This window comes from Gopherus flavomarginatus, unplaced genomic scaffold (assembly GCF_025201925.1).
Source record: "Gopherus flavomarginatus isolate rGopFla2 unplaced genomic scaffold, rGopFla2.mat.asm mat_scaffold_172_arrow_ctg1, whole genome shotgun sequence".
Taxonomy (NCBI): Eukaryota; Metazoa; Chordata; order Testudines; family Testudinidae; genus Gopherus; species Gopherus flavomarginatus.
Window position 1 is genome coordinate 9,302 of NW_026114744.1, and position 21,246 is coordinate 30,547.

Below are 21,246 nucleotides of genomic sequence, written 5' to 3' on the forward strand. Positions count from 1 at the left end.
AGAGAAGGCAGCGCCCTAATCCAAAAGGAAGGACGGCTCCCAAGTGGTCTCGCAGAGCTAGAGAGAGCAGGCAGCGCCCTAATCCCGCAGTAAGGGCCTCTCCCCAGTGGTCTCGCAGAGCTATAGAGAGGAGGCAGCACCCTAATCCCGCAGGAACGACCGCTTCCCAGTGGTCTCGCAGAGCTAGGGATAGGAAGCAGCGCCCTAATCCCGCAGGAGGGGCCGCTCCCCAGTGGTCTCACAGAGCTTGGGAGAGAAGGCAGCGCCCTATTCCTGCAGGAAGGGCCGCTCCCCAGTGGTCTCGCAGAGCTATGGAGAGAAGACAGCGCCCTTATCCCGCAGGAACGGCCGCTCCCCAGTGGTCTAGCAGAGCTAGGGAGAGAAGGCAGAGCCATAATCCCGCAGGAAGAGCTGATTCCCAGGCCCCTGGCAGAGCTGGTTAGAGAAGGCAGCAACCTAATCCCTCAGGAACGTCCGCTCCCCAGTAGTCTCGCAGAGCTAGGGAGAGAAGGCAGCGCCCTAATAACGCAGGAAGGGCTGCTCCCCAGGCCCCTGCAGAGTTCGGGAGGGAAGCCAGCGCCCCGACCCTGAAGGAAGGGCCGCTCCCCAGTGGACTCGCAGAGCTAGGGAGAGAAGGCAGCGCCCTAATCCCGCAGGAAGAGCCGCTCCCTAGTGGTCTCCCAGAGCTAGGGAGAGAAGGCAGTGCCCTAATCCCGCTTTAAGGGCCGCTCCCCACTGGTATCGCAGAGCTAGGGAGAGAAGGCAGCGCCCTAATCCCGCAGGAAGGGCCGCTCCACAGTGGTCTCGCAGAGCTGGGGAGAAAAGGCAGCACCCTAATTCCTCAGGAAGGGCCGCTCTTCAGTGGTCTCGCAGAGCTAGGGAGAGAAGACAGCGCCATAATCCCGCAGGAACGGCTGCTGCCTAGTAGTCTCGCAGACCTAAGTAGAGAAGGCAGCGCCCTAATCCCGCAGGAAGAGCTGATCCCCAGGCCCCTAGCAGAGCTGGGGAGGGAAGACAGTGCTGCGCCCCCGCAGAAAAGGCCGCTCCTCAGTGGTCTCGCAGAGCTAGGGAGAGAGGGTTGCGCCCTAATCCTGCAGGAAGGGACGCACCCCAGTGGTCACGGACAGCTAGGGAGAGTAGGCAGCGCCCTAATCCCGCTGGAAGGGCCGCTCCCCAGTGGTCTCGCAGAGCTAGGGAGAGGATGCAGCGTCCTAATCCCGCAGGAAGCGCCGCTCCAAAGTGGTCTCGCAGAGCTAGGGAGAGGAGGTAGCGCCTTAATCCCACAGGAAGGATCGCTCCCCAGTGGTCTAGCAGAGCTAGGGAGGGAAGGCAGCGCCCTAATCCCGCAGGAAGGGCCGCTCCCCAGTGGTCTCGCCGAGCTTGGTAGAGAAGGCAGCTCCCTAATCTCGCAGGAAGGGCCGATTCCCAGTGGTTTCGCAGAGCTACGGAGAGAAGGCAGCGCCCTAATCCTGCAGAAAGGTCTTCTCCCCAGTGGTCTCACAGAGCTAAGGAAAGAAGGCAGCGCCCTAATCCCGCAGGAAGGGTTGCTCCCCAGGCCCCTACAGAGTTCAGGAGGGAAGCCAGCGCCCCGACCCTGAAAGAAGGGTCGCTCCCCAGTGGTCTCGCAGAGCTAGGGAGAGTAGGCGGCGCCCTAATCCCGCAGGAAGGGCCGCTCCCTAGTGGTCTCCCAGAGCTAGGGAGAGAAGGCAGCACCCTAATAGAACAGGAAGTACCGCTCCGCAGTGGTCTCGCAGAGCTAGAGAGAGGAGGCAGCGCCCTAATCCCGCAGGAACGGCCACTCCCCAGTGGTCTCGCAGAGCTAGGGAGAGGAGGCAGCTACCTAATGATGCAGGAATGGCCGCTCCCCAGTATTATCTCAGAGCTAGGGAGAGGATGCAGCGCCCTAATCCCGCAGAAAGGGCTTCTCCGCAGTGGTCTCGCAGAGCTAGGGAGAGGAGGCAGCGCCCTAATCCCGCAGGAACGGCAGCTCCCCAGTGGTCTCGCAGAGCTAGGGAGAGAAGGCAGCACCCTAATCCCGCAGAAAGGGCCGCTCCCCAGTGGACTCGCAGTGCTAGGGAGAGAAGGCAGCGCCCTAATCCTTCAGGAATGGCTGCTCCCCAGAGGTCTCGCAGAGCAAGGGAGAGAAGGCAGCGCCCTAATCCCGCAGGAAGGGCTGCTCCCCAGGCCCCTGCAGAGCTCGGGAGGGAAGCCAGCGCCCCGACCCTGAAGGAAGGGTCGCTCCGCAGTGGTCTCGCAGAGCTAGGGAGAATAGGCGGCGCCCTAATTCCGCAGGAAGGGCCGCTCCCTAGTGGTCTCCCAGAGCTAGGGAGAGGAGGCAGCGTCCTAATCAAGCAGGAACGGCCGCTCCCCAGTGGTCTCCCAGAGCTAGGGAGAGAAGGCAGAGCCCTAATCCCGCAGGAAGGGCCGCTCCCTAGTGGTCTCCCAGAGCTAGGGAGAGAAGGCAGCGCCCTAATCCCGCAGGAAGGGCTGCTCCCCAGGCCCCTGCAGAGCTGGCGTAGGAAGCCAGCGCCCCGACCCTGAAGGAAGGGCCGCACCCCAGTGTTCTCGCAGAGCTAGGGAGAGGAGGCAGTGCCCTAATCCTGCAGAAAGTGCCGATCCCTAGTGGTCTCGCAGAGCTAGGTATAGGAGGTAGCGCCCTGATCCCGCAGGAAGAGCTGATCCCCAGGCCCCTTGCAGAGCTGGGGAGAGAAGGCAGCGCCCTAATCCCGCAGGAAGGGCCGTTCTCCAGTGGTCTCACAGAGCTAGGGAGAGAAGGCAGCGCCCTAATCCCGCAGGAAGGGCCGTTCCCCAGTGGTGTCGCAGAGCTAGGGAGAGGAGGCAGCACCCTAATCCCGCAGGAAGGGCCGCTCCCCTGTGGTCTCGCAGAGCTAGGGAGAGAAGGCAGCGCCCTTATTCCGCAGGAACGGCCACGCCCCAGTGGTCTCACAGAGCTAGGGAGAGAAGGCAGCGCCCTAATCCCGCAGCAAGGGCCGCTCCCCAGTGGTCTCGCAGAGCTAGGGAGAGGAGACATCGCCCTAATCCCGCAGGAATGGCCGCTCCCTAGTGGTCTCGCAGAGCTAAGGAAAGGAGGTTGCGCACTAATCCCGCAGGAAGGGCCGCTCCACAGTGGTCTCGCAGAGCTACGGAGAGAAGGCAGCGCCCTAATCCTGCAGGAAGGGCTGCTCCCCAGATGTCTCGCAGTTTAAGGGAGAGAAGGCAGCACCCTAATCCCGCAGGAAGGTCTGCTCCCCAGGCCCCTGCAGAGCTGGGGAAGGAAGCTAGAGCCCCGACTCTGAAGGAAGGGCCTTTCCCAGTGGTCTCGCACAGCTAGGGAGAGGAGGAAGCGCCCTAATTCCACAGGAAGGGCCGCTCCCTAGTAGTCTCCCAGAGCTAGGGAGAGAAGGCAGCGCCCTAATCCAACAGGAAGGACCGTTCCCCAGTGATCTTGCAGAGCTAGGGAGAGAAGGCAGCACCCTTATCCCGCAGAAAGGGCCGCTCCTCATTGGTCGCGCAGACCTAGAGAGAGGAGGCAGCGCCCTAATCCCGCAGCAAGGGCCGCTCCCCAGTGGTCTAACAGAGCTAGGGAGAAAAGGCAGCGCCCTATCCCGCAGGAAGGACTGTTCCCTAGTGGTCTCCCAGAGGTAGGGAAAGAAGGCAGTACCCTTATCCCGCAGAAAGGGCCTCTCCCCAGTGGTCTCGCTGAGGTAGAGAGGAGGCAGCGCCCTAATCCCACAGGAACGGACGCTCCCCACTGGTCTTGCAGAGCTGGGGAGAGAAGACAGCGCCGTAATCCCGGAGGAAGAGCCAATCCCCAGGCCGCTGGCAGAGAGGGGAGGGAAGCCAGCGCCCCGCCCCCGCAGGAAAGGCCGCTCCCCAGTGGTCTCGCAGAGCTAGGGAGAGAAGGCATTGCCCTAATCCCGCTTTAAGGGCTGCTTCGCAGTGGTCTCGCAGAGCTAGGGATAGAATGCAGCGCCATAATCCCTTAAGAAGGGCTGCTCCCCAGTGCTCTCGCAGAGCTAGGGAGTGAAGGCAGAGCCCTAATCCCGCAGGAAGGGCCGCTCCCCAGTGGTCTCTCAGAGCTGGAGAGAGAAGGCAGCGCCCTTATCCCTCAGGAAGGGCAGCTACGCAGTGGTCTCGCAGAGGTAGGGAGAGAAGGCACCGCCCTAATCCCGCAGGAAGGGCTGCACCCAGGCCCCTGCAGAGCTGGGGAGGGAAGCCAGCGCCCCGACCCTGAAGGAAGCTCCACTCCCCAGTGGTCTCGCAGTGCTAGGGAGAGAAGGCAGCACCCTAATCCAACAGGAAGGACCGTTCCCCAGTGGTCTTGCAGAGCTAGGGAGAGAAGGCAGCACCCTTATCCCGCAGAAAGGGCCGCTCCCCAGTGGTCTCGCAGAGCTAGGGAGAGGAGGCAGTGCCCTAATCCCGCAGCAAGGGCCACTCCCCAGTGGTCTCGCAGAGCTAGGGAGAGGAGGAAGCGCCCTAATCCCTCAGGTAGGGCCGCTCCCCAGTGGTCTCGCAGAGCTAGGAATAGGAGGCAGCGCCCTAATCCCACAGCAAGGGCAGCTCCCCAGTGGTCTCCCAGAGCTAGGGAGAGGAGACAGTGCCCTAATCCCGCAGGAACGGCCGCTCCCCAGTGGTCTCGCAGAGCTAGGGAGAGGAGGTAGCGCCCTAGTCCCGCAGGAAGGGCCGCTCCCCAGTGGTCTCACAGAGCTACGGAGAGAAGGAAGCGCCCTAATCCTGCAGGAAGGGGCACTCCCCAGTGGTCTCCCAGAGCCAGGGAGAGAATGTAACGCCCTAATCCCACAGGAAGGACCGCTCCCCAGTGGTCTCGCAGAGCTAGGGAGAGAAGGCAGTGCCGTAATGCCGCAGAAAGGGCCGCTCCCCAGTGGTCTCGCAGAGCTAGAGAGAGGAGGCAGCGCCCTAATCCTGCAGGAACGGCCGCTCCCCAGTGGTCTCGCATAGCTAGGGAGAGGAGGCAGCGCCCTAATCCCTCAGCAAGGGCCGCTCCCCAGTGGTCTCCCAGAGCTAGGGAGAGGAGACAGCGCCCTAATCCCGCAGGAAGGGCCGCTCCCCAGTGGTCTCACAGAGCTACGGAGAGAAGGAAGCGCCCTAATCCTGCAGGAAGGGCTGCTCCCCGGAGATCTCGCAGAGCAAGGGAGAGAAGGCAGCGCCCTAATCCCGCAGGAAGGGCTGCCACCCAGGCCCCTGCAGAGCTGGGGAGGGAAGCCAGCGCCCCGACCCTGAAGGAAGGGCCTCTCCCCAGTGGTCTCGCAGAGCTAGAGAGGAGGCAGCGCCCTAATTCCGCAGGAACGGCCGCTCACCACTGGTCTCGCAGAGCTAGGGAGAGAAGACAGCGCCCTAATCCCGCAGGAAGAGCTGATCCCTAGGCCGCTGGCAGAGAGGGGAGGGAAGCCTGCGCCCCGCCCCCGCAGGAAAGGCCGCTCCCCAGTGGTCTCGCAGAGCTAGGGAGAGAAAGCATTGCCCTAATCCTGCTTTAAGGGCTGCTCCGCAGTGGTCTCGCAGAGCTAGGGAAAGAAGGCAGCCCCCTAATCCCGCAGGAAGTGCTGCTCCCCAGTGATTTCGCAGAGCTAGGGAGTGAAGGCAGAGCCCTAATCCCGCAGGAAGGGCCGCTCCCCAGTGGTCTCTCAGAGCTGGAGAGAGAAGGCAGCGCCCTAATCCCTCAGGAAAGGCAGCTCCGCAGTGGTCTCGCAGAGCTAGAGAGAGGAGGCAGCGCCCTAATCCAGCAGGAAGAGCCACTCCCCAGTGGTCTCGCAGAGCTAGGGAGAGAAGGCAGTGCCCTAATGCCGCAGGAAAGGCCGCTCCCCAGAGGTCTCGCAGAGCTAGGGAGAGAAGGCAGCACCCTCATCCCGCAGGAAGGACTGCTCCCCAGACGTCTCGAAAGGACAAGTGAGAGAAGGCAGTGCCCTAATCCCGCAGGAAGGGCTGCTCCCCAGGGCCCTGCAGAGCTGGGGTAGGAAACCAGCGCCCCGATCCTGAAGGAAGGGCCGCTCCCCAGTGGTCTCGCAGAGCTAGGGAAAGGAGGTAGCGCCCTAGTCCCGCAGGAAGGGCCGCTCCCCAGTGGTCTCACAGAGCTATGGAGAGAAGGAAGCGCCCTAATCCTGCAGGAAGGGCTGCTCCCCAGAGATCTCGCAGAGCAAGGGAGAGAAGGCAGCGCCCTAATCCCGGAGGAAGGGGCACTCCCCAGTGGTCTCCCAGAGCCAGGGAGAGAATGTAACGCCCTAATCCCACAGGAAGGACCGCTCCCCAGTGGTCTCGCAGAGCTAGGGAGAGAAGGCAGTGCCGTAATGCCGCAGAAAGGGCCGCTCCCCAGTGGTCTTGCATAGCTAGGGAGAGGAGGCAGCGCCCTAATCCCTCAGCAAGGGCCGCTCCCCAGTGGTCTCCCAGAGCTAGGGAGAGGAGACAGCGCCCTAATCCCGCAGGAAGGGCCGCTCCCCAGAGGTCTCGCAGGGCAAGTGAGAGAAGGCAGTGCCCTAATCCCGCAGGAAGGGCTGCTCCCCAGGGCCCTGCAGAGCTGGGGTAGGAAGCCAGCGCCCCGACCCTGAAGGAAGGTCCGCTCCCCAGTGGTCTCGCAGAGCTAGGGAAAGGAGGCAATGCCAAAATCCCACAGGAAGGGCAGATCCCCAGTTTTCTCGCAGAGCTAGGTATAGGAGGTAGCGCCCTAATCCCGCAGGAAGAGCTGATCCCCAGGCCCCTGGCAGAGGTGGGGAGAGAAAGCAGCGCCCAAATCCGTGAGGAACGGCCGCTCCCCAGTGGTCTCGCCGAGCTTGGTAGAGAAGGCAGCGCCCTAAACCCGCAGGAAGGGCCCTTCCCCAGTGGTCTCGCAGAGCTAGGGAGAGGAGGCAGCGCCCTAATCCCGCAGGAAGGGCCGCTCCCCTGTGGTCTCGCAGAGCTACGGAGAGAAGGCAGCGCCCTAATCCCGAAGAAAGGTCTTCTCCCCAGTGGTCTCGCAGAGCTAGGGAGAGGAGGGAACGCTCTAATCCCGCAGGAAGGGCCGCTCAACAGTGGTCTCGGAGAGCTAGGAAGAGGAGACAGCGCCCTAATCCCGCGGGAACGGCCGCTCCCCACTGGTCTCGCAGAGCTAGGGAGAGGAGGTAGCGCCCTAATCCCGCAGGAAGGGCCGCTCCCCAGTGGTCTCGCAGAGCTACGGAGAGAAGGCAGCACCCTATTCCCGCAGGAACGGCCACTCCCCACTGGTCTCGCAGAAATAGGGAGAGAAGGCAGCGCCCTAATTCCGCAGGAAGGGCCGCACCCCAGTGGTCTCGCAGAGCTAGGGAGAGAAGGTATTGCCCTAATCCCGCTTTAAAGGCTGCTGCGCAGTCATCTCGCAGAGCTAGGGAAAGAAGGCAGCGCCCTAATCCCGTAGGAAGGGCTGCTCCCCAGTGCACTCGCAGAGCTACGGAGTGAATGCAGAGCCCTAATCCTGCAGGAAGGGCCGCTCCCCATTGGTCTCGCAGAGCTAGGGAGAGAAGGCAGCGCCCTAATCCCGGAGGAAGGGCTGCTCCCCTTCCCTTGGCAGAGCAGGGGAGGGAAGACAGCGCCCCGCCCCTGCAGGAAGGGCAGCTCCCCAGTGGTCTACCAGAGCAAGGGAGAGAAGACAACTCCCTAATCCCACATGAAGGACCGCTCCCCAGTGGTCTCGCAGAGCTAAAGAGAGGAGGCAGCGCCCTAATCCCGCAGGAACGGCCGCTCCCTAGTGGTTTCCCAGAGCTAGGGAGAGAAGGCAGCGCCCTAATCCAACAGGAAGGACCGCTACCCAGTGGTCTCGCATAGCTAGGGAGAGAAGGCAGCGCCCTTATCCCGCAGAAAGGGCCGCTCCCCAGTGGTCTCGCAGAGCTAGAGAGAGGAGGCAGCGCCATAATCCCGGAGGAATGGCCGCTCCCCAGTGGTCTCGCAGAGCTAGGGAGAGGAGTTAGCGCCCTAATCCCGCAGGAAGGGCCGCTCCCCAGAGGTCTCGCAGAGCTAGGGAGAGAAGACAGCGCCCTAATTCCGCAGGAAGGTCGGCACCCCAGTGGTCTCGCAGAGCTAGGGAGAGAAGGCAGCGCCCTAATCCTGCAGGAAGAGCTGATCCACAGGCCGCTGGCCGAGCTGGGGATGGAAGCCAGCGCCCCTACCCCGCAGGAACGGCCGCTCCCCAGTGGTCTCGCAGAGCTAGGGAGAGAAGGCATTGCCCTAATCCCGCTTTAAGGGCTGCTCCGCAGTGGTCTCACAGAGCTAGGGAAAGAAGGCAGCGCCCTAATCCCGTAGGAAGGGCTGCTCCCCAGTGCTCTCGCAGAGCTAGGGAGTGAAGGCAGAGCCCTAATCCTGCAGGAAGGGCCGCTCCCCAGTGGTCTCGCATAGCTAGGGAGAGAAGGCAGCGCCCTTATCCCGCAGAAAGGGCCGCTCCCCAGTGGTCTCGCAGAGCTAGAGAGAGGAGGCAGCGCCATAATCCCGGAGGAATGGCCGCTCCCCAGTGGTCTCGCAGAGCTAGGGAGAGGAGTTAGCGCCCTAATCCCACAGGAAGGGCCGCTCCCCAGAGGTCTCGCAGAGCTAGGGAGAGAAGGCAGCGCCCTAATTCCGCAGGAAGGTCGGCACCCCAGTGGTCTCGCAGAGCTAGGGAGAGAAGGCAGCGCCCTAATCCCGCAGGAAGAGCTGATCCCCAGGCCGCTGGCCGAGCTGGGGATGGAAGCCAGCGCCCCTACCCCGCAGGAACGGCCGCTCCCCAGTGGTCTCGCAGAGCTAGGGAGAGAAGGCATTGCCCTAATCCCGCTTTAAGGGCTGCTCCGCAGTGGTGTCACAGAGCTAGGGAAAGAAGGCAGCGCCCTAATCCTGTAGGAAGGGCTGCTCCCCAGTGCTCTGGCAGAGCTAGGGAGTGAAGGCAGAGCCCTAATCCTGCAGGAAGGGCCGCTCCCCAGTGGTCTCGCAGAGCTAGGGAGAGAAGGCAGCGCCCTAATCCCGCAGGAAGTTCTGCTCCCCTTCCCCTGGTAGAGCAGGGGAGGGAAGCCAGCGCCCCGCCCCTGCAGGAAGGGCCGCTCCCCAGTGGTCTCCCAGAGCAAGGGAGAGAAGGCAACGCCCTAATCCCACAGGTAGGACCGCTCCCCAGTGGTCTCGCAGAGCTATAGAGAGGAGGCAGCGCCCTAATCCTGCAGGAACGGCCGCTCCCCAGTGGTCTCGTATAGCTAGGGAGAGGAGGCAGCGCCCTAATCCCGCAGAAAGGGTAGCTCCCCAGTGGACTCGCAGTGCTAGGGAGAGAAGGCAGCGCCCTAATCCCACAGAATGGGCTGCTCCCCAGAGGTCTCGCAGAGCAAGGGAGAGAAGGCAGCGCCCTAATCCCGCTGGAAGGGCTGCTCCCCAGACCCCTGCAGTGCTGGGGTGGGAAACCAGCGCCCCGATCCTGAAGGAAGGACCGCTCCCCAGTGGTCTCGCAGAGCTAGGGAGAGAAGGCAGCGCCCTAATTCCGCAGGAAGGTCGGCACCCCAGTGGTCTCGCAGAGCTAGGGAGAGAAGGCAGCGCCCTAATCCCGCAGGAAGAGCTGATCCCCAGGCCGCTGGCCGAGCTGGGGATGGAAGCCAGCGCCCCTACCCCGCAGGAACGGCCGCTCCCCAGTGGTCTCGCAGAGCTAGAGAGAGGAGGCATTGCCCTAATCCCACTTTAAGGGCTGCTCCGCAGTGGTCTCACAGAGCTAGGGAAAGAAGGCAGCGCCCTAATCCCGTTGGAAGGGCTGCTCCCTAGTGCTCTCGCAGAGCTAGGGAGTGAAGGCAGAGCCCTAATCCTGCAGGAAGGGCCGCTCCCCAGTGGTCTCGCAGAGCTAGGGAGAGAAAGCAGCGCCCTAATCCCGCAGGAAGTTCTGCTCCCCTTCCCCTGGCAGAGCAGGGGAGGGAAGCCAGCGCCCCGCCCCTGCAGGAAGGGCCGCTCCCCAGTGGTCTCCCAGAGCAAGGGAGAGAAGGCAACGCCCTAATCCCACAGGTAGGACCGCTCCCCAGTGGTCTCGCAGAGCTATAGAGAGGAGGCAGCGCACTAATCCTGCAGATAGGGCAGCTCCGCAGTGGACTCGCAGTGCTAGGGAGAGAAGGCAGCGCCCTAATCCCACAGAAAGGGCTGCTCCCCAGAGGTCTCGCAGAGCAAGGGAGAGAAGGCAGCGCCCTAATCCCGCTGGAAGGGCTGCTCCCCAGACCCCTGCAGAGCTGGGGTGGGAAACCAGCGCCCCGATCCTGAAAGAAGGACCGCTCCCCAGTGGTCTCGCAGAGCTAGGGAGAGAAGGCAGCGCCCTAATACCGCAGGAAGGGCCACTCCCTAGTGGTTTCCCAGAGCTAGGGAGAGAAGGCAGCGCCCTAATCTAACAGGAAGGACCGCTCCCCAGTGGTCTCGCATAGCTAGGGAGAGAAGGCAGCGCCCTTATCCCGCAAAAAGGGCCGCTCCCCATTGGTCTCGCAGAGCTAGAGAGTGGAGGCAGCGCCCTAATCCCGCAGGAACGGCCGCTCCCCAGTGGTCTCGCAGAGCTAGGGAGAGGAGGCAGGGCCCTAATCCTGCAGGATGGGCCGCTCCCCAGTGGTCTCGCAGAGCAAGGGAGAGAAGGCAGTGCCCTAATCCCGCAGGAAGAGCTGATCCCCAGGCCGCTGGCAGAGCTGGGGAGGGAAGCTAGCACCCCGCCCCCGCAGGAAAGGCTGCTCCCCAGTGGTCTCGCAGAGCTAGGGAGAGAAGGCAGCGCACTAATCCCACCGGAAGGGCCTCTCCCCAGTGGTCTCGCAGAGCTAGGGAGAGAAACAGTGCCCTAATCCCGCAGGAAGTCCGCTCCTCAGTGGTCTCGCAGAGCTAAGGAGAGAAGGCAGCGCCCTAATCCTGCAGGAACAGTTCTCCCCAGTGGTCTCGCAGAGCTAGGGAGAGAAGGCATTGCCCTAATCCCGCTTTATGGGCTGCTCCCCAGTGGTCTCGCAGAACTAGGGAGTGAAGGCAGAGCCCTAATCCCGCAGGAACGGCCGCTCCCGAGTGGTCTCGCAGCGCTGGAGAGAGAAGTCAGCGCCCTAATCCCTCAGGAAGGGCAGCTCCTCAGTGGTCTCGCAGAGATAGGGAGAGGAGGCAGCACCCTAATCCCGCAGGAAGGGCCGCTCCCCAGGGGTCTCGCAGAGCTAGGGAGAGGAGACAGCGCCCTAATCCCGCAGGAATGGCCGCTCCCCAGTGGTCTTGCAGAGCTAGGGAGAGAAGGCATTGCCCTAATCCCGCTTTAAGGGCTGCTCCGCAGTGGTCTCGCAGAGCTAGGGAGAGAAGGCAGACCCCTAATCCCGTAGGAAGGGGTGCTCCCCAGTGGTCTCGCAGAGCTAGGGAGTGAAGGCATAGCCCTAATCCCGCAGGAAAGGTCGCTCCCCAGTGGTCTCGCAGAGCTGGAGAGAGAAGGCAGTGCCCTAATCCCGCAGGAAGGGCTGCTCCCCAGTGGTCTCGCAGAGCTAGGGAGAGAAGGCAGCGTCCTAATCCCACAGGAATTTCTGCTCCCCAGGCCCCTGGCAGAGGTGGGGAGGGAACCCAGCACCCCGCCGCCATAGTAACTGCCGCTCCCCACTCCCGTTGCACAGCTAGGAAGGAACCTAGCACACCACGCTCCCAGGAACGGCCGCTCTCCAGTCCCCTCGCAGAGCACGGGAAACAATCAAGCACCCTGCCCCTGCTAATACTGCTGATGCCCAGTCCTCTGGCAGAGCTAGGGAGGGATGGCAGCGCCTTACTCCCGCAGGAACGGCCGCTTTACATTCCCCTTGCAGACCTGGAGATTGAAGGCTGCGCCCCTCCCCCGCAGGTCTGCACACTGGCCATGGCCGTGGCCAGGAACGTAGCGCAGAAGCTGCTCCAGCCCTGCAGCCTGCAGGTAGCGCATTGGGGTGAGGGCAGCACGGATCAGGCAGGGCCCAGGTGGACGGGGGGTGGAGACACAAGTGGGGCGGACACGCTCCTGCCAGGAGCTGCCTGGTTCACCCCTTGCCCGGGAGCTGCAGGAGGGGCCCGGATCATGGCTCGGCTGCAGAGCTTGGAGCCCAGGCTGGGCCCAGGAGTGAGAGGATGGGGGAACTGGGGGTGTAGCAGAGGTTGGAGCCAAGAATTGTTTGGAGATGGGGTTGTGCCACTTCTGCTTGGTGGCAGGGGGGCCCTCTGGCTTTTTTTTTTTGCTCCGCCCCCCACATCCCAATATTTCATCTTTGACATCTGGTCACCCTAGCCTGATATGAAGGAGGATGTCTGGACCAAGGGGCCAGGGACTGGCCTTTGCTAGAGAAACCACTGTCAGGTTTTAGCCAATTAGGACAAGTCAGCAAATAAGAACAACCTCAGGTATCAGTAACTGCTACAGGTTGCAAATTCCTACATGCAGCAGTTTCTGGCACTACACCTGCACAGCTCTGCTCCCCGGCTCTTCTTGGGCTCCTGCTCTCTCCTTAGCTCTGCCCCACTCTCACCCAGGCAGTTCCAGCTCACATGGAGGATGGGACCCCCTGGCTTGGTGACTCTCTTATTACATTGTCTGGCCTGTCAGTGCAGCTAACTTGGAGCTTTGGCCTCTCCCCATTGTCCCTGGGGACTGTCAGTCTCAGGGTCCTGATTTCCCATTGATCCTTCTCCCTTCTATTGGTGCTGGGAACTAGCCAACCAACCCCCCGCACACACACACTAAGTTTTAGTAAAGGGCCAAGAGCCCCCTTACACAAGCCACCCCATGACAGTCACCGATGTGCAGAGAAAGCAGCACAAGCTGCTCCCATGGTGTAATGGGCAGCACTCAGGACTCTGAATCCTGTAATCTGAGTTCAAATCTCAGTGGGACCTTGTGTTGGCTTGTGGTCATAGGCGGCAGGTTATATACATTTGTGGTGCTCGTGCTCCAGGAACATTCAGGGCTGGGGGCCCTGCTCCAGCAATATTTGGAGTTGGGTCTCTTCCCCTGGCCCCTGCCTGGCACCCCTCCCCTCTGCTGTGGTGCATCCCTGCCTGACAAAAAGCAGCATGTGCCTGTCCCCTGCCTGCTCCTGCTGCTGGAGTAGAGCGATTCTGGGCAGAACTGCAGCCCCAGAGTCCTAGTGCAGGCTGCCCTCAGCCTCTCCAACACCCCCAACCCTGAGCTCCCTCTGAACCCTGATACTCTGCCCCACTCCTGAGCCCCCTCCTGCATCATGAATCCCTCAGCCCTACGTTCCCTCCCAGAGGGTGCACCCCTTCCCACACACTCCTTCCCACCCCCAGAGCCTGCACCTCTCACCCCTTCCTAAAACCCTGCTGGAGCCTGCACCCAGCACCCAAACTCCATCCTAAAGCCTGAATCCTGCACCCTAATCCCCCCCAAACCCCGTCCCAGAGCCTTAGGCAGGTGGGGGTGGAGTTTGGGGGCGGGTTCTGGGCACCACCAAAATTTCTACAAACTTGCCACCCACCCATGCTTGTGGTAATGCCCCAGAGCTCAACTCCCCTGTCTCCAACTGTGTAAGTGTGAATCTTTCCCCTCCTGCTGGGTGACTCACACCTCCGAGAGCCCGGTCTTTGGCAGGGATGGCCACAATAGGATAGGGCTCTAGAACTTGCTACCCTGATAGTTGGGATTCTTGCTGCTGAACCTGATGTTCACAAGCTTGGCCCTTGTGCTTCCTACCACACGTTTCCTCTGGCCCACATGGCGCTTGAAGAAAGGAGTGCCAGGGCTGGGATTAATAGTCAGGGCTTGGCAGGAGGGAGGAAGAGTCCCAGGCTGTAGCCCCACACACCTTCCCTCCTCCAGGCACCTAGAGCAGAGGCAGCCCAGCTCTGTCTACTGGATACCTCAGCAGAGTAGGTGAGTTCATGTAAATACAGTCTGGTCCCAAAGCTTCCCCTCAACCCTGGTCATCAGTAGCTGTCAGGGGGAGAGCTCATTCACACCTCGCTTACAAATCATCATTTGAAATTCTAAGGTTGGCCAACACTGCCGAAGCCAATGCACCAACATTGTCAGCAAACACAACAGCTGGGTGAGGAAACCCGGCTTTGTCCAGACTTTCCAAACCTATTTGACTTTCTCAGGTACAAGTAGTTTTCATACGTTGTATCTGCTTTTAAAGTGTGTGTTAACGTTTCAATTTCCATTCAAGTTTGCAACCAATGACAACATTGGCAGCGCTGCATGTAATACCTGACCACTGAGGGAGGGGGTGTTGGGGAAAATCGGGGAAGGGGGTGCACAGCCCCCTGGCTGGGGGGCGTATAGGGAATGCCCAGTTTCACTGAATTGAGTCTCCTACTGCAGCACCTCAGTATGTTACATCAGAGAGGAGCTGCAGTGTCTAGGCGGTGGGATGCCTGTGCCTTTAAGAGCCCAGCCCTGGGAAGTCCATGCTGAGAGGTGCTGCCTGTGAGAGGGGAAATAAAAAAGCCCTCTGCTCCCCCCACCCATGTTTGCAAACACTGGAGTCTCAGCCCACCGGGATAACTGTTCCCCCTCGGCCCCTGCCTGTGCCGGGGTTTAACCCTCTGGCAGCGCCTCCCTCCGGGCTTAACTCCGGCTCCTTCCCACCTCCCTGACTTTGCCTTCAGTCCCTCTCCTAACTCTGCCTCCAGCTGCTTGACCCCCGACCAGTCAATTTCCACCCCCTGCTCAGACCCTGGCCACCTACTCCTCTGATTTGCCCTCCTTTGCCCCTTTTTAATCCCTGTAAAAAGTAGTCGATGCTGTGTCCCATTCTCTGGAGGGAGGGCTGGGTGCCTGGCCCCTGCCTGCCCAGTGCTCAAAGTGCCCCATGATCTTGTGGATGTTTGCTGAGTGCTGCAGGGTCACCCGAAGGGGGAGAGAGATGCGATTAGGAGGTGATGCAGCCAAGGGTGCCTCACCCAACACTGAGATGCAACCACCTCTGGGGTGATTTACACAAGTCAGCAAATGAATATGGAACAAGAAACACATTGAAAGGATCGAGGCAGCTGCAGGAGGTGGAGAAAACCAGAAAAAGCAGTAGCCCTGGATCCCAGCCATGTCCCTCCCCCACTCTACCCCCTAATCTTCACTCCCCTCCCACATTTGAGGGGAGAACCCAGGAGTCCTGATCCCCAGCCTTGCCCACCCCCATATTTCGATATGGCTCCATCCAACAGCTGCCCCACAATTGCAGGGCAGTGCCATGGGGCACACCGGGGCCTCCCTGTTTGCACAGGATGGGCAATGCCAGTGCTCCAGGATGGGGAGAGATGATGCTAAGGGAGAAGCAAGCAGCAGACAGCTCCCATGACAGAGAAAGAAATGCTAGGGGGTGCTGTGCTGCAAGGAGTGAATGGGGTTGGCAGGGAATGGGAGGATCTTCCCTCACAGCAGGTGCGTCTGTCTCCCTCCCAATTCAACCCCAGCCCTACCCCAGCCCAGGCTAATCCCAGCCCAGCTACCAGGATTAAATTTGGCCTGGATTCCCCAGCTGCTGGGGGTGGGGCGTGGGGCTGGGAAAAATGAGCCTCTACTCCTCCTTCCCCAGACACAGTTGCATGGGCACAGACCAAAGGAGCCTGAAGCACTGCTGCCTAGAGGAAACTGAGGCACCAGCCACTGACAGACACATCATGGCTCTCCTCATCCTCATCCTCATCCTCTTTTCCATATACAACCTGGCCAGGGGAGGGAGGATAAACTCAAGGCAGTTGCATAGTTAACCTGTGGAACTCCTTGCAAGAGGATGTTGTGAAGGGCAAGACTATAACAGGGTTCAAAAAAGAACTAGATAAGTTTATGGTGGATAGATCCATCAAGGGCTCTTAGACAGGGTGGGCAGGGATGGTGTCTGTAGCCTCTGTTTGCCAGAAGCTGGGAATGGGCAACAGGGGATGGAACACTTGATGATTTCCTGCTCTGTTCATTCCCTCTGGGGAACCTGGCACTGGTCACTGTCAGAAGACAGGAGGATACTGGGCTAGATGGACTTTGCATCTGAACCAGTCTGGCCGTTCTTCTGTCTCCCTTGGAGCAGCAGTGACACACAGTGGGCAGTCAGAGTAATGCACAGAACGTGTTTTGCTTGGCGCAGCAGTGACACCAAGTGGCCAATCAGGGTAACACACAGAGTATGTTTCCCTTGGAGCAGCAGTGACACCTCGTGGTCATTCAAGGTAATGCACAGAAGGTGTTTCCCTTGATACAGCAGTGACACCCACTGGTCAGGTGGCGTAATGCACAGCATGTGTCTGCCCTCTACAAGCAGTGACACCCACGGACCAGTCACGGTAATGCACAGAGTGTGTTTCCCACCAATCTGGGTAAGGCACAGAGCATGTTTCCCATGGAGCAGCAGTGACACTCAGTGACCTGCAGGGGTGGCATCAGACTCTTCTCCTTTAGTGCGGGACTGAGGCTACATCTACGCTACAGGATAAATTCGAATTAGCTTAAACCGATTTTATAAAACAGATATTATAAAGTCGATTGTGAACGTCCACACTAGGCACATGAATTCGGTGGTGTGCGTCCATGGCCCGAGGCTAGCGTCAATTTCTGGAGCGGTGCACTGTGGGTAGCTACTGTAAAATAATGAGGCCAATAACGTCGATTTGCGTCCACACTAATCCTAATCCGATATAGTAATATCGATTTTAGCGTTACTCCTCTCGTTTTGTAGGAGTACAGAAATCGATTTAAAGTGCCCTTTAAATTGATATAAAGAGCAGTGTAGTGTGGACGGGTGCAGCGTTAAATCGATTTAACGCTGTTAAAATCAGTTTAACAGCGTAGTGTACACCAGGCCTGAGATGGGCTAGACAAAAAAAATTGGGGAGCTGTGCCCTCCATCACCTGGCCTCACCCTTCACGGGGGCCATGCCTCTGTTCCTTCTCAGTTAAAGGCCAGGCTCATCTCCTCTCCCCCCAGCTAGGGTTTACAGCAATACAAACTTTATTAAAATAAAATAGCATACACGGTTTACTTAAAATATTCTAAATCTGTCCAAATTTTAGTACTGAATCCAAAGTTCTCTTAAAGATCCCATCAGTAACCAAAACCTAAATGAAAAATTGAAACCAAAAACAAGGCTTAATTTAAACCCCAAACATTAAGAAAAACTTTGTTTGTAAAAATAAAAACTAACAAATGCTGTAAATTAATAATTTCAACATTTTATCAAAAAAGTGTGCTACAGCAGAATGATAAAATAACATCAAATAAATAAGCATGACCTCTAAAACCTCCTATAAAGGAATTGAATCCTTGAATACTGGTCAAATCGTAATAAAATATGCAGAACTATGTCAAAACTGGTGTTGCAAGTGAGCCATTTGAATCCAGCAAATGTCAATTAAAAGCTCCATTCCAACTAAAAAAAACAAAACAACCCAATAAACCAAAATGGTCACAGCCTGAAACAAACCTACACAGAAGCAAAATCAAACCTGTACCAACACTGGAACAAACGATGTAAATTTCTAATTCTAACTTCTTGTTTCTCCCAGGAGGAAGGTGTTTTGCACCCCAGTAACCAGGCTGTCACTGCAGCTTTCCTTTCACTAAATAAGATTTGTACCAAATATAAATTGCCCTCCAATTTCTCTAACAGAAATTGAAATTGTATCTTTGCACTAATATCCCAAGTGTGCAAGTCCATCCCCTCAGAGCAGCCCCACACCCTGAGGCCAGGGGAGAATCCCAACTGGTTTGTCCATTTGTAACCCTGGGGCCTGAAGCTGATGAGAGAAAGGGAAATGATCCATCTTGGAGCCTTCCGATATCACCTGCGGGGAGCACAGGGATTTGACTGAGTGACATCCTGGCTAATTTTCACCTTGTTCTGTGCCAGCAGGCTCCGCTGAAGAGCTCGGGAGTGACTTGACCATGGCAGCACCCTATTTACATATTTAAATGCTGGCATTTTGGGGTCAATGGGGTAAAATGTGAGTATTTTTGGGGTTGGGACCTACATGAGAAGAGATGTGGACAAACTGGAGAGAGTCCAGAAGAGGGCAATAAAAATGATTAGGAGACTGAGACACATGACTTACGAGAACCTAGAGGCCATATCCTGTATGTTAAGCTAAGGCAAAGTTAGCATATCTATATTGTGACCTTTTACTCAGAGAGGAAAATCGACCTTTCTCATGTTACTTAAATAGATAAGTACCCATGCCTGTCCAAGACCTTTACTTAGACCAATTGACAATGGAGAATGGCATAGAGTTTTATTCAGTGTTGTACCCACAGATTTAACAGGTACACTACAAGGTAACTTATGTGCATATGTACATGTCATCAACAAGCACAAACATACTAGTCTATGAAGTAAATGTACCCTAATGTTTTGTGGGTGAGGAATGAAATTTTGGCATAGGAGGAAGGATTTCCGGCCCTTGTGCCCTATAAAAGAGGTAAGCCACCTCGCTAGAGCACTTTGCTCTATCTTTGTAACTTACGTCCTCCACTCTCTATGTACTAGCAGTAGGCTGTACTTGTTCTGAAACTTTAAGTTTCAAGGGAACTAGGCTAAGTTCTGTTTCCCTACTTTTTTAGTCTTTGTTTATTAGGTTTTGATTTTAAGTTTAACATATTCAAGTAAACCCTAAGTAACACTAGCTTTCCCTAAGCACAGCATCTTTCACTTAAGAACTGAGAAACCTGAACTGCAAGGCTGGTCCTGTGTCTCTTACCACCAGGTTATCAAGGAAGGCTGTGAGTATATTAAGCAAAACTTTGTTGTATATAATGCCATATGTATCTTTTGAATAGCAGTAATGCAAATGTAACTTTGTAACTCAATTAAATTAAATAACATGTAAGCTAATCAATTAAATTTTCATCAAATTATCCAAATTAATATTATTAGTACACCCTATATCAGGCTACATGGGACAGAGAGTTGGAATGCAGAGGGATGAAGGCACTGGCTCTGGGGGTGCAGACTCTGGGGTGGGGTTAGAATGAGACATTCAGGGTGCAGTAGAGAGCTCAGGTTAGGATAGAGAATTGGGCTGTGAATGCTCTGGAATGAGGCCAGGAAAAAGAAAATTGAGATGCAAGAGAGAAGTCAAGCTAGAGCAAAAAGCAGAGAAGAAGTGTGCAATTGAGCTGCACAGGGAAGAAAAAAGCCTCTGCCTGTCCCCTTTCACCAAAGCATCTAAGAACCAGATGAAAGACATCTTTTCCCCACTGCAACAACAATTCCAGTTGACCTGGATTGAGAAAGGAAACCTTCTCCTTTGCAGCACTAGCAGACCTGAACTGAGTCACAACCACACTACACTCTGGTGTTCCTGGACTGGGACATGGGAGGGGCTCCTCTCTTCTCCATTTGGGACATGGTGGGATGAGAGAAGTGACAGAGCTTTACGGGAAATAATAATTTGCCTGATTCATGTGCCAGTCCAAGTCCTTGTTAACCCAAACAAGCCGTTTATCCTGCATGCTGATGCCAGTTTGGAGGGTCTGGGAGCAGTCCCGTACCAGGAAGTGGAAGGAAATGTAAATCTGTAGGCATTGCCAGCTGAGGACTGTCTGATAGCGAAACTCGCTATCCCACCACCAGCAGCAGTTCTTGGTCTTTAAATGGGCCATCACTGAGAAATTTCGAGACTACTTGTGTGGTGCTCAGTTTCAGGTGTGGACAGAGAACAATCCACTGACTTATGTGTTAACAAGGGCTAAGCTGGATGCTACAAGGCAGAGATGGGTGGCTACTTTTGCTAGCCATAACTTCACATTCAATACCAATGTGTTGGTATAACAGGGAGTGTGATTTATCAGGACCACCAATTCTTGGCTAGGGGGAGGATGTAAGCAAGGTGAGAATGAACTTTACCCTGACATCTGTTGGTTATCTGTTGTAAAGGCCTCTTGTTGCTGATATGCATGCTCACACCCACCCCGCATTGTATGATGGGGGTGCATGTCCAAAGGGTAATTTCAGCTGCTGTGGGATCCCCGGTCTCTTTCTTATTAGGGCAGGGGTAATAAAGTACAGTTATTCTGGTGATATTAATCAAAGACAGTAGAACAGAACTTAGCAGTTCATGATTTCGGGACTCACCCGAACCTACATAACTCTCGTTAGGCAAGGGACATAGGTTCCAAAGGACAGTGAAATAAGAGAGATTGAAAAAGAATATTTGTATTTAGCAGCATGCTTTTTTTTGAAATGTTTAAATGCACATTGTATGTCCTTTGTATCTCTCTAGTTTAAAAATAGAGTTTTTATCATTCTAATTCATATTTGGATCAATACCACAGATAAAAAATGATTAATGACTAAATGCAATTTTTAGACATACATAAGCTGCTGGGCTTTGATCTTCTTTCCACACTGAAAGTTTTAAACAACTCCATAGTTGGGGAAAATGCTTTTTCCCCCTCAGACAACAAGAAAATTTTGCAGATTGGACTGTGGGAAGTCAGCTGTGGGACACGAAATACCTCTGCAACCAGATTCTTAGTCACAGGTCAGCGAGTGGGTTTATGTAAATTCTGGACTCTGGGGCCAGAGCTAGGGGAGGGACCTGACAACTTTTGTGGCACATGCATCACCTCTGCAATCAACCTTTGCTACGTCACTCCATAACATCACACACAGAGCAGCCTTTCACCTCTCAGAACCAAAACATATCCTGAAAGTATCAGAGGGGTAGCCGTGTTAGTCTGGATCTGTAAAAGCAGCAAAGAATCTTGTAAAAGCAGCAAAGAATCCTGTGGCACCTTATAGACTAACAGACGTTTTGGAGCATGAGCTTTCGTGGGTGAATACCCACTTCCTCAGATGCATGTAATGGAAATATCCAGGGGCAGTAGTATATATGTGTGCCAGCAAGCAAGCTAGAGATAATGAGATCAGTTCAATCAGGGAGGATGAGGCCCTGTTCTAGCAGTTGAGGTGTGAAAACCAAGAGAGGAGAAACTGGTTCTGTAATTGGCAAGCCATTCACAGTCTTTGTTCAATCCTGAGCTGATGGTGTCAAATTTGCAGATGAACTGAAGGTCAGCAGTTTCTCTTTGAAGTCTGGTCCTGAAGTTTTTTTGCTGCAGGATGGCCACCTTAAGGTCTGCTACAGTGTGGCCAGGGAGGTTGAAGTGCTCTCCTACAGGTTTTTGTATATTGCCATTCCTAATGTCTGATTTGTGTCCATTTATCCTTTTCCGTAGAGACTGTCCAGTTTGGCCGATGTACATAGCAGAGGGGCATTGTTGGCATATGATGGCGTATATTACATTGGTGGATGTGCAGGTGAATGAACCAGTGATGGTGTGGCTGATCTGGTTAGGTCCTGTGATGGTGTCGCTGGTGTAGATATGT

The 21,246-nt window shown here is 56.6% G+C and overlaps 1 non-coding gene across 1 annotated transcript; it reads left to right on the forward strand.

Annotated features, from left to right (window-relative positions):
- Positions 1-12,732: 12,732 nt before the first annotated feature.
- On the forward strand, positions 12,733-12,804 carry TRNAQ-CUG (transfer RNA glutamine (anticodon CUG)). Its single transcript has one exon. It is a non-coding gene; the product is annotated as a tRNA-Gln (tRNA).
- Positions 12,805-21,246: the final 8,442 nt, after the last annotated feature.